This window comes from Salvelinus sp. IW2-2015, unplaced genomic scaffold (genome assembly GCF_002910315.2).
Source record: "Salvelinus sp. IW2-2015 unplaced genomic scaffold, ASM291031v2 Un_scaffold1706, whole genome shotgun sequence".
NCBI classification, from domain to species: domain Eukaryota; kingdom Metazoa; phylum Chordata; class Actinopteri; order Salmoniformes; family Salmonidae; genus Salvelinus; species Salvelinus sp. IW2-2015.
The window spans coordinates 76,703-91,928 of record NW_019943097.1 but is presented as its reverse complement, the minus strand read 5'-3'; the positions used below and the strand labels follow the sequence as shown (position 1 = coordinate 91,928).

Sequence of the window (15,226 nt, the reverse complement as noted above, 5' to 3'; positions counted from 1 at the left end):
ACTGGAAGGAAAGGCGGCCAAAGGAGGAATTAGCTTTGGGGGTGACCAGTGAAATATACCTGCTGGAGCGCGTGCTACGGGTGGGTGCTGCTATGGTGACCAGTGAGCTGAGATAAGGCAGGGCTTTACCTAGCAGAGACTTGTAGATGACCTGGAGCCAGATGATGGTTTCTATATGAGAGGCCAGGGGACCTGGCTCTAGGGACACATTACTGTTCCTCTAACAGAACATTCTCTCTTTTTTTCTCTCTACTCTTTCTCTCTCTCCCTGTCTCTCTTTCTGTCTCTCTCTCTCTCTCAATTCAATTTCAATCTCTATCTCGCTGTCTCTCGCTTCTCTCTCTCTCTCTCTGCTGGTCTTTGTCTCCCTCATAATTTTTTTCTGTCTTTCTTTATATTGCTGGATTAGTCCTACTGTCCGTAGATAGTCAGTCAATAGATAGAATTGAGAGATAGATGGTGGGAGGGTTGTTTGCGTTCAGTTGGCAGTCTGATAGAATTTAGGTTCACCCTCTCCCTTTTTGACACTATCTTCCCTCTCTTCCCCTGCTCCCTCTCTCCATCCCCTCTCCTTTTCCTGCATGTGTATTTGTTGAGTGTGTGTCCTGTCCTAACAGCTAATCAGTGGTACCCGTGTCTGTCTGTCATACACCACTTCTCTCTAACACAATCATCATCGTTACGCAACACACATACCTGTTATTACCTCATTTCTACCGAGACACACGGGCCTGGTAGGTACTGTGTACTGTATGTGCCAGGTATGCCCGCTGGCGCTGCCCATGGCTACCTCACTGACTGAAACAAGCACTACTACATACCATTTGGTTAAGTGTTGAATTCTTTCATGTAAGTATACCGAAAATCACCTACCCATTCTTAACACATACTTCCTGAGTAATTACCAGGMGAATACTACTTGTAGTAAAATTAAGTGCTACTTATATCTGTCCGGAGGAGTTTATGGCCAAAGTGTCATTAGGTCATTGTGATGGCTGTCAGTGTGAGTCAGTAGTGAGGAATGAGACATTTAGTGGGTGGTTTCTGGGTAATGGTTTTAAAATGGCCGCTGATGAAAGGAGGCTTTGTGATGCACTACTCTGGTGCGCCAACACAATGCTGGCAGGGTAGAGAGCTACAGAGAACGTCAACATACCTCACATACTCTAACTCTCCTGACTGGCCTGACTGGATGGGTCAAAACAACACAGTCAATATGCAGCGGAACAGTAGCTAACCACACAGTGTGTTTCCGTGGGTTCAAACACTTTCCAACTCCACAGTATTTGCTGTGTCTGTCTTGTCTCAGAGTTAACTTGAGTTTAGACTTCAGGACACAGAAATGTACACAGAGGAGAGTAAAGAGAACATGATGTGTTGGTTTCCAGTTAGTCTGGTTTATCATCTCTATAACCCTGCTCCCTCAGCCTCATGCAGACACACAGCCACACACACATCCCTCTCAGCTGGTAATATGGGGGTTCCCTGTCCAGCGAGAGACACAACCACACACACATCCCTCTCAGCTGGTAATATGGGGGTTCCCTGTCCAGCGAGACTCACAACCTGCCCTCATAGTGACTCATGGAACAGTTTTATGTGTGTGAGAAGAGAGTTTAGGTTTCTGTATATTACTGTGTGTGTGTGTGTGTGTGTGTGTGTGTGTGTGTGTGTGTGTGTGTGTGTGTATTTTCACCCTGGCCCACTCTTCCTGAGTTGCATTGTTTTGGAGCCAGATTTAGTTTATGGTTACTGGGAGACTTGGTTACCATGGAAATGTTCCATCCCACTTCAGTACAGTTTTTCTGCCCACTGTCTCCCAGAATTCTAATGGAGATTCCTATTGGTGCTGGCATCGATCTCTAGTTCTGGGTTTTCCAAGTTGGAACGCCATTCAAATGGAACATTCTGTCTCTGAGCAACTTTATGCTTCTGTTCTCTCTCTTTCTCTCTCTCTCTAACCACTGGCGCCCTACACACTAGTTTACTGGGTACTGGCCTCCAGTCAGTCTCTCTCTCCCTCCCACCTTCCCTCTCTGTCCTACACAGTATTACTCAGTTTCTCCTCCCTCTTTTTCCCTCCTCCATTTCCAGTAGTTCCCTCCTCTTCCCCATCCCTCTCTCTCTTCATCCCATAACGGGCTCTTTGTAACTGCTTCTCATTTCATCTTTTCTTCGTCTCGTTCGTCAGGATGGGTGCAGGAGACTGAGGCTGACTCTCCACCAGCAGAACCAGGCCGGGAGGATCACAGAACAACCCAGGAGCAAGGTAAGAACCTTAGAACCATGACTTAGAACCTAACCTCTAAAACCAGACCTAGACCCTCAACACACACCTAGAATTCTGTTCTGCATTAGCGACTACTTCACATTACAACAGAAGGGGACAGGAAGGAAGTCATGGAACTCCATCCCTGAATGGATGGAATTGTATACTATGGTACTATGGGATTAAAAGTCCATGGCAGAACCAGAATTCTGAACCTTCACTGTTACTGTAAATGAATATCACACATAGTGTTAAGCCCTTCTGAACTCGCTGAGGGTTTTAGTGTGTTTTAGTGGACCAGGGGATGGCTGGGGTCACTGTCCCTAACACACTTTGATAGTGGTGTTGAATCAGAAAAGAGTAACACACACACACACACACACACAAACACAGGTGCTAGTTTCACACACAGACTCACAAACAGGTCATAAAATGTCATGGCTGCCATCCGGTTTCCATCACAGAGTCTTATGCACTGTTCTTGAAACTTTTCTTAAAACTGTCATAAGACTGTTCTTAAGACTGTTCTTAAACTGTCATAAGACTGTTCTTAAACTGTTCTAAGACTGTTCTTACAAACTGTTCATAAGACTGTTCTTAAGACAGCAGTGTTGGAGAGGAGAGACAGACCACTAGCCAAGGCTTACTAAACTTATACAGTGTATCTCTCTCTCTCTTGCTTTCTATTTCTCCCTCGCGCTCTCTAACCCTCTTCTGTCTTTCTGTGACCAGTCCCACAGAAGTTCAGAGTTTATGGAATGGTGGGATCACCATAGCAATCAGGGCTAAATGTAACGTCTACTGATTATGGGGGCTTTATACACACACACAGGAACACTGGCTCTCACACAACACACACAACACACACACACACACACACACACCACACACACACACACACACACACACCACCACACACACAAACACACACACACACAGGAAAACTGCTCTCACCACACACACACATACAAACACAGGAACACTGCTCTCACACACACACACACAAACACAGGAATCCTGTATACACAGATAAATAGTTTCCAGAGTTTGTTCTTGAAGCGGTGGACCTAAATGACCGATGTGTGTTATAATGCTGTATACATCCTACAACTCCCCTTCTGTTTTAGAGAACCACCATTAGTTTCTAACCTGTTTCATTCTAGTTAGTACATTTTCTGACGGTRAGTTTGTGTCAGACATTCTCAGTGCTARTCTGAATATCATARCTACTACTGTATATGGGACTGAKTGGAARATCTTGATGTCATATCCTGTTGGTCRGTCACTGAGTGTTCTTCCTAATCWAGTTTATAGCAKGTAACTCCTCTCACACATTCATGTCACCACACTCAGAATCACTTCATGTTCACACATGCTGSAGYKTTGGAAATATTTTCACACTATTCCAAGTATCACAAACTCCTCTCCCTCCCTGATTTTTCAGCCAATCGGACGAGCGTTTGCTCTGGTGCAGCCAACCAGTGATAGGCCTGCTCTGAAGCCTGAACCAATCAAATCCTCTGAGGAGAAGGCTGAAAAGGTTGAGGTCATCAAGGTGGGTGGGGCTTAATGTTTGAGAGGGTGTGTGTTACCAGGGTGTGTAGTGTGTGTGTAATACGTCTGTGTTCCATGTGTTGCAGGTGTATCTGGAGGATCGTAGACAGGAGCAGCAGAGACACCAGCAGAGCCTCAAGATGTTGTCAGATGAAGTCTCCCAGATACAGGAGGTAAGACACATTCTCGCTCTTTCACTTTCTGTCTCTGTGTGTGAGTCTAGTTCAGTAACACAGGTGGGTGTGTGGGTGCTGTGTGTGTGGTGTGTGGTGTGTGTGTGTGTGTGTGGTGTAATGTGTGGTGTGTGTGTGTGTGGTGTGTGTGTGTTGTGTTTTTGCTCAAGGTGAGATACTGTCTGAAGACCCTGAGGGAACAGATGGCAACCAAGAACAAAGGAGACAACACAAGGTATGTGCGCACATTTATAATTTTATGTGAACACGTGATGTTATGGAACACATTTATAATGTTATGTGAACACGTGATGTTATGGAACACATTTATAATGTTTATGTGACACACGTGATGTTAAGGAAACACATTTATAATGTTTATGTGAACATGTGTTGTTATGGAACCAGTTGTTTAGTGCCATCATTCATTTTGATACCTAATATGACATATGAAATATGTCCTGTGTGTGTCGCTTCTACCTAAATGTGTGTCTCATATCTCCTCTCGTTCTCTCCATCCCTCACTATTCCCTCTCTTTCTTCATCCTTCTCTCCCCCCAGTTTCTTGCTAGTGGCTACAGAGTCAGCACTCCCTCCAATCAGAACATCTCTTCTTCCTCAAAGGAGGAGCTAAAGATGATGGGCAGGTGAGGGGCTTTTCACATGCCTATACACACAGGTTCGTGTGTGCGTGTGTGGTGTGTGTGTGTGTGTGTGTGTGGTGTGTGTGTGTGTGTGTGTGTGTGTGTGTGTGTGTGTGTGTGTGTGTGTGTGTGTGTGTGTGTGTGTGTGTGGTGTGTGTGTGTGTGTCGTGTGTGTAAGCTTACCCTCTCTGTGCGCACGTTTTGGAAGACGGTTAGCCGTTCCACCTCTTCAAACAGCAGTGAAACTGCTGGGCGCCCAAATTCAAAATACAGGAATAATAATGATATAAAATTCAGAAAACGAACACAATATTTTAATAGGTTTTAAGATAACTTCTTGTGAATCCAAACCCACGTGTTCAGATTTAAAAATGCTTTACGCGAAAGCATACATTACGTTATGAAACATAGCCCACAAGACAACATCATACAAACAGTAGCCAGCCAGAGAAACCAGTACAACAATTAGAAAATAGAGATAAATTAATCCCTTACTTTGATGATGATTCCATTATGGTTGCACTCAGCAGGACATTATTTACTCCAATAAATGTTCTCTTGCTCATAAAGTCTCTTTATACCCAAATAAACCTCAAGTTTTGTTCGCGCGTTTTCGTTCAGTAATCCACAGGGCTCAAACGAGTCAAAACAGGAAGACAAAAGAATCCAAATTGTATCCCGTAAAGTCATAAAACATGTCAAACGATGTTTATATTCAAACCTTCAGGTTGTTTTTAGCTAAATAATCGGATACTATTTCAGCCGGACAATAAGTCGTCAATATAAATGTAAACAGAAACGCACTCTCTCGGTTGGTGCGCAAGGAAAAAGCTCGTGAAACTTTAGGTCCACTCATTCAGACTGCTCTTACCTTCCTCATTTTTCAGAATACAAGACTAGAAACATTTTCTAAAGACTGTTGAGCATCTAGTGGAAGGCATAAGAAACTGCAAGTTGAGTCCTAAGTCAAGGAGTACTTCTAATGGCATTGGCAATAGAAAACTACAAACAAAAAAAAAATACTTCCTGAATGGATTTTTCTCAGGTTTTCGCCTGCCAAAGCAGTCTATTAAACTCACAGATACGTATTCTAACAGTTTTGGAAACTTAGGATGTTTTCTATCCAAATCTAACAGGCTATATTGCATATCATATCTTCTGGGCCCGAGAACAGGCCGTTTAATTTGGGCAGCATTTCATCCAAAATTCCGGAATGCTGCCCCCTACCCTAGAAAGAAGTTAAATGTGGGTGAGAGCTTTATATGTGCGTGCCAAACACCTACATATCAAGTCTTAGACTGACCCAGTTCCGAGATCATTGGCAGTGTGCGTGTGTGTTCCATTTTAGTGTGAGTGTATTCACAAATACAGAGAGGGGTGGAGAGAGAAAAAGAAGAGAGGTGGAGGAGAGGAACACCACCCAGGAGAGAGATCTGGAAGGCCTGGTACAGCTCCGTTCTCCTCCTCCTGTTATTGAGTGTGTCGTGTTCTTCTCCCTTCCATTGTTCTACATTCCCCAGATGACTGCCTGTTTAATAAGCTTTGGTTTAGTCTTGAGGCCAAGCAGGTAATCGGCGGTCCAAGCTATTCATGTCAGGTTCAGGAGCCTTTTCAGAAGAGTGAAGTAGGCTGACTTTAACAGTTTGGTGCCGTGCAGCGTGTGAATGACGCATCAGTAGCAGTGGCTTACAGAAATATGAGTTAGAAAACTTTCGCCTTGTTTGAGTTACATCAGAATCTCTCCCTTTGTAAACCGCTGCTATGACACACAGACACATACAGTCACACTCACTCTTTCTCACTCTCTCCCTCTGTCATTGAAATGTAAAAATAGATTGTTCTGAAATTATTAGCATTTTGCGTTTCCTCATTCTCTCTATCTCTCTTTCTCTCTCTCTTATCTTTCTCTTTCTCTCCTTCTCTCTCTTTCTCTTCTCTCTCTTTCTCTCTCTCTCTCTCTTCTCTCTCTTTTACTCTCTCTTTCTCCTCTTTCTCTCTTTCTCTCTCTCTTTTCTCTCTTCTCTCTTCTCTCTCTTTCTCTCTCTTTTCTCTCTTCTCTCTCTCTCTTTCTTTCCTCTTCTCTCTCTTTTCTCTCTTCCTCTCTCTCTATCTCTCTCTTTCTTTTTCTCTTTCTTTCTCCTTTCTCTCCTCTCTCTCCTCTCCTCTCTCTCTTTCTCTCTCTTTCTCTCTCTCTCTATCTTCTCTCTTCTCTCTCTCTTTCTCTCTCTCTTTCTCTTTCTCTCTTTCTCTCTCTCTATTGTCATTAATCTGATTCACTGTGTAAACAAAGGCGCCGAGCTGCTCCCACTACAGTAGAATCAACACTGAGAAACCAATACAATACTACACAACACTATACAATACAGTACTACACTATACAATAGAGTACTATACAATACAGTACTGCACAATTCTATACAAAACAATACTACACAATACAGTACTACACAATACTGTACTTAAGTGATAATCCCAGAGTAAGCGGTGTTTGGGGGATATATTGGCACGGGTGTTGTTAGGCTCGAGACGAACACTATACTATACAATACACTACTGTACAATGCTTTACAATACAGTAGTACACAATAGTATACAGTACTTCCCTGAACCGGGGGAGTCAGGAGTTTACAGTGCTTTGATCAGTCAGTTGGCTGAATGAGTTTAGGAACAGGATATTAGTGGATTCTTGGAGCTTCACTCAAATCTATMGAAACAAACTGTGTTTCTAAGTTTTCTCCCAGTTGAACAGTTCCTTTATTCCCTCTTTCTTTCTCRCTGTCTTCAGGGAGGGGAGGATGAGGTGGAGAGGGCGAAGATGAGGGAGGTCAGTAAACGTCTGTATGCTCAGCTACAGGAGGCCGAGAAGAAACACCAGGAGGAGAGAGAGAGACTGCAGGTCAAACACACACACATACATACATACGTACATAACTACATACATACACATACATGCATACATACATACTAACATATACACATACATACACATACATGCATACATACATACATAACATACATACATACATACAACATACATACAACATACAACATACATACATACATACATATATACATACACACATACATACATACATACAACATACAACACATACATACATACAACATACAACATACATACATACATACATACATACATACATACACACCAAAGTGCTGAACTCATGAACTATGACCTAATCTGTCCTTTTCCTGTGCAGGCTGAGGGTGTGGATCTGCGCCAGCGTCTGGGGAGCAGGAGACAAGCTAAGGGGTGGAGGAGAGTAGTGAGAGGAAGGACCAGAGGATTGAGGAGCTCCAGAGGCTGCTGGGAGGCATGGCGCAGGAGAGCCAAGCCCTACGAGACACACTGAGGAACAGAGAGGAGGAACTCAGAGAATTACGCAAAATCAGAGAGGAGGGCAGAACGAGGAGCAGAGGTGAGGAGGACAATTAAACAAACACACACACACACACTGCCTGTTGGAGCTAGAAACACAAGCATTTCACTGCACCTGCGATAACATCTGCAAATCTGTGTACGTGATTTGAGTTGACACAGACACACCACACACAGATCACACACATAACACAAGACACAACACACACACACCAAGCACAACACACCAGCGACGCAGACGCACCACGCACGCCGCGACCACAACACACACACACACACACACACACACACACACACACACACACACACACACACACACACACACACACACACACACACACACACACACACACACACACACACACACACACACATATATATATAATATATATATAAATATAGACGAGGAGTGTTCTCAGCCACTCACGCTGTGTTCTTCTCAGGTCAGAGCAGTTGGAGAAGGAGCTGGCCATTCTGAAGAGAAGATCCATCATCTAGATGACATGCTGAAGAGCCAGCAGAGGAAAGTCAGACACATGATCGAACAGGTGAGACGCACACAACACACACACACATGACTATAACATGTTATAACATGCTATAACAGGACTATAACATGCTTTAACAGTGACTATAACTTGCTATAACAGGACGATAACAGCCTATAACAGGACTATAACATGCTTTAACAGGACTATAGCATGCATAACAACTAAACATGCTTTAACAGGACTATAATAACTATAACATGCTTTAACAGGACTATAACATGCTTTAACAGACTATAATGGACTATAACAGCTATACAGTAGGACATAACATGCTAACAGGATAAACATGCTATGACAGGACTATAAACCTTTAACAGTATATAACATGCTATAACACGACTATAACGGGACTATAACATGCTTTAAACAGGACTATAACACGACTATAACTATGACGACTATAAACACATAACCTATACAAGCATAACACGACTATTACTGCTTTAACAGGACTATAACGCGACTATAACAATGCTTTAACAGGACTATAACATGACTAACATTCTTTAACAGGACTATTAACATGCTATAACAGGACTATAAATGCTATAACAGGACTATAACATGCTTAACAGAGTATACCATGCTTTAACATGAAAAACATCTTAAAGTATTATAACATGCTATAACAGGACTATAACAGGACTATAACATGCTATACAGGACTATAACATGCTTTAACAGGACTATAACGGGACTATAACATGCTTTAACAGTCCTATAACATGCTTTAAATGCTATGCTATAGTCCGCTATAGTCCTGTTAAAGCATGTTATATGTTCTGTTAAAGCATGTTATAGTCCTGTTAAAGCTTTTATAGTCCTTTAAAATTTATATTCTGTTAAAGCATGTTAATATCATATAGCTGTAAAGCATGTTATAGTCGTATAGTCTTATAGCATGTTATAGTCCTGTTTATAAGTCATGTAACATGTTATAGTCATGTTAAAGCATGTATAGTCATGTTAAAGCATGTTATAGTCATGTTAAAGCATGAAGCATGTTATAGTCCTTATAGCATGTTAAAGCATGTTATAGGACTGTTAAAGCATGTTATAGTCCTATAGCATGTATAGTCTGTTATAGCAGGTTATAGTCCTGTTAAAAGCATGTATAGTCCTTAAAGCATGTATAGTGTATCGTCTCTTTATAGCATGTTATAATACTGTAAAGCATGTTATAGTTCTGTTAAAGCATGGTATAGTCTGTTAAAGCATTATAGTCCTGTCATAGCATGTTATAGTCCTGTTTTAGTCCTGTTATAGCATGTTATAGTCCTGCTAAACATGTTATAGTCTGCTAAAGCATGTTATATCTGAAGCATGTTATAGTCCTGTTATATCCTGGTATAGATGTTAAAGGACTAAACATGCTTTAACAGGACTATAACAGGACTATAACATGCTTTAACCGGACTAAACATGCTTTAACGGTACTATAACATGCTTTAACATGCTATAACTGGACTATAACAGACTATAACATGCTTTAACAGCACTATAACATGCTATAACAGGACGGGATAACATCTTAACTACGGACATAACATGCTATAACACTAAAACAGACTATAACATGCTTATAACAGACTATAACAGGACTAAACATAACGGATAACATGCTTAACAGGACTATAACGGACTGATTACATGCTTAACAGGACTATAACATGCTTTAACAGGCTTTTAACATGACTATAACATGCTGTAACAGAACTATAACATGCTATAAAGACTATAACATGCTTTGACAGGACTATAACGGGACTATAACATGCTTAACAGGACTATAACATGCAAAAACATGAGTAACATGCTATAACATGCTTTAAAAATACATAACATGCTATAACAGGACTATAACATGCTATAACAGGACTATAAATGGATGTGTGTGTGTGTACAGCTGCAGAACTCTCGTATGGTGATCCAGGAGAGGGACCGTGTCATCAGAGATCTGGAGGAGAAGGTGGCTTTCCTGGAGGCAGAGGTCAGTACCAACTAACCATACCTGGGATTTGTAGTCTTTTGTTCACCACCTACTGTAGCTCCGAACTGTAGTCTTTTATGCCTGCAACACAGAGTAGGGTTTGACTTCCTCCGACCTCTGACCCTACAGTTGAAGTCGGAAGTTTACATACCCCTTAGCCAAATACATTTAAACTCAGTTTTTCACAATTCCTGACATTTAATCCTAGTAAATATTCCCTGTCTTAGGTCAGTTAGGATCACCAGTTTATTTTAAGAATGTGAAATGTCAGAATAATAGTAGAGAGAATGATTTATTTCAGCTTTTATTTCTTTCATCACATTCCCAGTGGGTCAGAAGTTTACATACACTGAATTAGTATTTGGTGGCATTGCCTTTAAATTGTTCAACTTGGGTCAAACGTTTCGGGTAGCCTTCTACATGCTCCCTCAATAAGTTGGGTGAATTTTGGCTCATTCCTCCTGACAGAGCTGGTGTAACTTAGTCAGGTTTGTTGGCTTCCTTGCTCGCACATGCTTTTTCAGTTCTGTCCACAAATTTTCTAGGTCAGGGCTTTGTGATGGCCACTCCAATACCTTGACTTTGTTGTCCTTAAGCCATTTTGCCACAACTTTGGAAGTATGCTTTGGGTCATTGTCCATTTGGAAGACCCATTTGCAACCAAGCTTTAACTTCCTGACTGATGTCTTGAGATGTTGCTTCAATACATCCACATAATGTTCCTCCCTCATGATGCTATCTATTTTGTGAAGTGCACCAGTCCCTCCTGCAGCAAAGCACCCCCACAACATGATGCTGCCACCCCTGTGCTTCACGGTTGGGATGGTGTTCCCCCTTTTTCCTCCAAACATAACGATGGTCATTATGGCCAAACAGTTCTATTTTTGTTTCATTAGAGCAGAGGACATTTCTCCAAAAAGTACAATCTTTGTCCCCATGTGCAGTTGCAAACCGTAGTTTGGCTTTTTTATGGCTTCTTCCTTGCTGGGTGGCCTTTCAAGTTATGTCGATATAGGACTTGTTTTACTGTGGATATAGGTACTTTTGTACCTGTTTCCTCCAGCATCTTCACAAGGTCCTTTGCTGTTGTTCTGGCATTGATTTGCACTTTTCACACCAAAGTACGTTCATCTCTAGGAGACGGAACGCGTCTCCTTCCTGAGTGGTATGACGGCTGCGTGGTCCCATGGTGTTTATACTTGCGTACTATTGTTTGTACCGATGAATGTAGTACCTTCAGGCGTTTGGAAATTGCTCCCAAGGATGAACCAGACTACAATTTTTTTTCTGAGGTCTTGGCTGATTTATTTTGATTTTCCCATGATGTCAAGCAAAGAGGCACTGAGTTTGAAGGTAGTCCTTGAAATAGGTACACCTCCAATTGACTCAAATGATGTCAATTAGCCTATTAGAAGCTTCTAAAGCAATGACATAATTTCCTGGAATTTTCCATGCTGTTTAAAGGCACAGTCAACTTAGTGTATGTAAACTTCTGACCCACTGGAATTGTGATACAGTGAATTATAAGTGAAATAATCTGTCTGTAAACAATTGTTGGAAAAATGACTTGTGTCATGCAAAAGTAGATGTCCTAACCGACTTGCCAAAACTATAGTTTGTTAACAAGACATTTGTGGAGTGTGGGAAAAACGAGTTTTAATGACTCCAACCTAAGTGTATGTAAACTTCCGACTTTAACTGTATGTTGGTTGTGTGTGTTTAGAACCGGGAGATGCATGATCAGATGGAGCTACTTCCTGGGAGTGGAAAGGTCAAACTCGCACCTCTCATCAGACGCCATGCCCAGATTGTCTACAGGTATTCACGTCCAGTAACGCAGGCAGACACACACCATCATAGACCTTCATCAATCAACCACACGCTGACTTTCATCAACTCACCACCGCTGCTTGTCATCAAGCTCACCACACGCCTGACTTGTCATCAACTCACCACACGCCTGACTTTCATCAACTCACCACACGCCGACCTGTCATCAACTCACCCACGCCTGACCTGTCATCAACTCACCACAGCCGACATCTCACAAGCCGACCTGTCATCAACTCACCACACGCCTGACCTGTCATCAACTCCACCACACGCCTGACTTGTCATCAACTCACCACACGCCTGACTTGTCATAACTCACCACACGCCTGACTTGTCATCAACTCACCACACGCCTGACTTGTCATCAACTCCACACAGCCTGACTTGTCATCAACTCACCACACGCGCTGACTTGTCATCAACTCACCACACGCCTGACTTGTCATCAACTCACCACACGCCTGACCTGTCATCAACTCACACACGCCTACCTGTCATCAACTCACCACACGCCTGACCCTGTCATCAACTCACCACACGCCTGACTTGTCATCAACTCACCACACGCCTGACTTGTCATCAACTCACCACACGCCTGACTTGTCATCAACTCACCACACGCCTGACCTGTCATCAACTCACCACACGCCTGACTTGTCATCAACTCACCACACGCCTGACTGTCATCAACTCACCACACGCCTGACCTGTCATCAACTCACCCACACCTGCCCCTCATTCCCCTGACTGACCAGAACATCCGCCTGGCCTCACACAGCCCTCCACACACACCTGACCTGTCATCAACTCACCACACACCTGCCCCCTCATTCCCCTGACTGACCAGAAACATCACCTGACTTCACACAGCCTCCACACATACTTCTAACCTCAGCACATCCCCATAGTGCCCTCAACTGTTCACTAGTGATTGTGTTCCCCAGAGTAAAACCTTGGCATCCATCTCATTTCTCTCTCTCTCTCTCTGTTCTCTCTCTTTCTCCCTCTCTCCTCCACAGTAAGCCTTTGAAGCCCACCAACTCGTCCAACAAGCCTCTTCCCTTCATCAAATCATTGAGACCAAGTCCTGAACTGGTGAAACGGAGGGAGAAGGGCTAACCTAACGACACCAAACCTGCTAAGCTAAGCAACAACGGACTGAAATAGACCACCACCCATTACTACCACACCAACATCACAGTACACGTATGAAGTTTAAACTGAGGTGACCACAACATCACATCAACTGACCACCAGCCACGACCATCACCACCCATGGCCACACTCCTTCGATAGGATACTATGCAATGTGTGTGTGGTTGTGTTGTGTGTGTGTGTCAGAGGAGCTGGTGGGAGAAACTATAGGAGGAGGGGCTCATTGTAATGTCTGGAATGGTATACATGGAACAGTCAAAATGGTTTACATGTTTGCTGTGTTTCATACCGTTACATGTATTCCTCCTATAGCTCCTCCCACCAGCCTCCTCGTGTTGTGTGTGTGTGTGTGTGTGTGTGTGTGTGTGGTGTGTGTGTGTGTGTGTGTGTGTGTGTGTGTGTGTGTTGGTCGTGTGTGTGTACGGTTTTGGATTGTGTATGGACGTTGATGTAGATAGATATACTGATAGAGTTGATTCACAATAGAAGTCTATTTATTCATAGCAGACAGATTTATTCTTTCTAACCCAGTGTCATAATCTATTGTCATCTGTTGAAGTCCGTCTGAAGGACTTTACTACTGAGAGAGAGGACCAGAGACAGTGTGATTGCAGTACCCTGTGGTCAGTGAGGGTCTGATAACAGACCGAGTACTTTGGCCTCAGAGAGGAGGCAACCATGCCAGGTTGGGCCATAACAGAGAAATAAAATGGCTGATGATTGAGAGGGGGATCGAAGAGAGAGAAAGAGAGAGAGAGAGAGAGATGGAGGGTAAGAAACCAGAATACAACCAGTTTGTCATCTTTTTACCATGGCACCAAGGCAGGATAGAGGGAGTGTTGCTACAGTATATAGGTATTGGAGAAGCAGAAACACATTAAGGATAGAGGATATAGTTTTCCATCAAACCCTTCTGTAACCCTTTAACCTACTTCCTGTGTCTGTGAGTCCACTGTTAGAATCCTCTTTATTTCACACCTGAAAGGGAGGAAGACAATCTTTGACTTTTTGTAAATATACTTACATGGTCACGCAGCGGCCACAGTGATGTGTCATGGTTTGAATACAAAGTTAAAGGCCATGTTTGTTATTTTGTTCATTGAGAAAGTGGGATGTTTGGTCTAGTATGTGTGGATTAGAAGTCCCCCTCACCAATACTGATGTCACTTTAAAGTCTAAAGAAAATGAAGATSATTCTTTCTGACAAGTACTAACCTTGCAAGAAGTCTTGTTGACATTATGTTAGATATTAGACATTTTTGCATGCATTTCAGTTATCTGAAGTTTCATCCACTATCACCAGCTGTGTACATAACTATATTTATTTGTTTATGTGGTATTCTTTGATATCCCTGTAGTCTTACTCTGGGATTTTTTTGTTAGTTTTATCCTTCAGACAGGAATGTTTGGCCTGAGACTTAGTGTGTGACAATCATCTTTATGTATTTATGTGAAAATACAACTTTAATTTTAGGGAAAACATTTTCAGTAGACATTTTAGTGTGTGTTAACAACATATATATACTTTGTGTTTTAGTTATTTTAATAAATATATGAAAATAATTGTGTTTTTTTTTCATGTTTTTGAGGGGGTACTAGTGAGTCAAATATTCTCATTCACATTTCTATATTACATCTAAATTCATTAATATAATTGAAT

General features: G+C 42.3%; 1 pseudogene; it reads left to right on the top strand.

Annotated features, from left to right (window-relative positions):
- Positions 1–13,982, top strand: part of LOC112071737 (tuftelin-like) — a 30,792-nt pseudogene extending 16,810 nt beyond the window's left edge.
- The last annotated feature ends 1,244 nt before the right edge of the window (positions 13,983–15,226 follow it).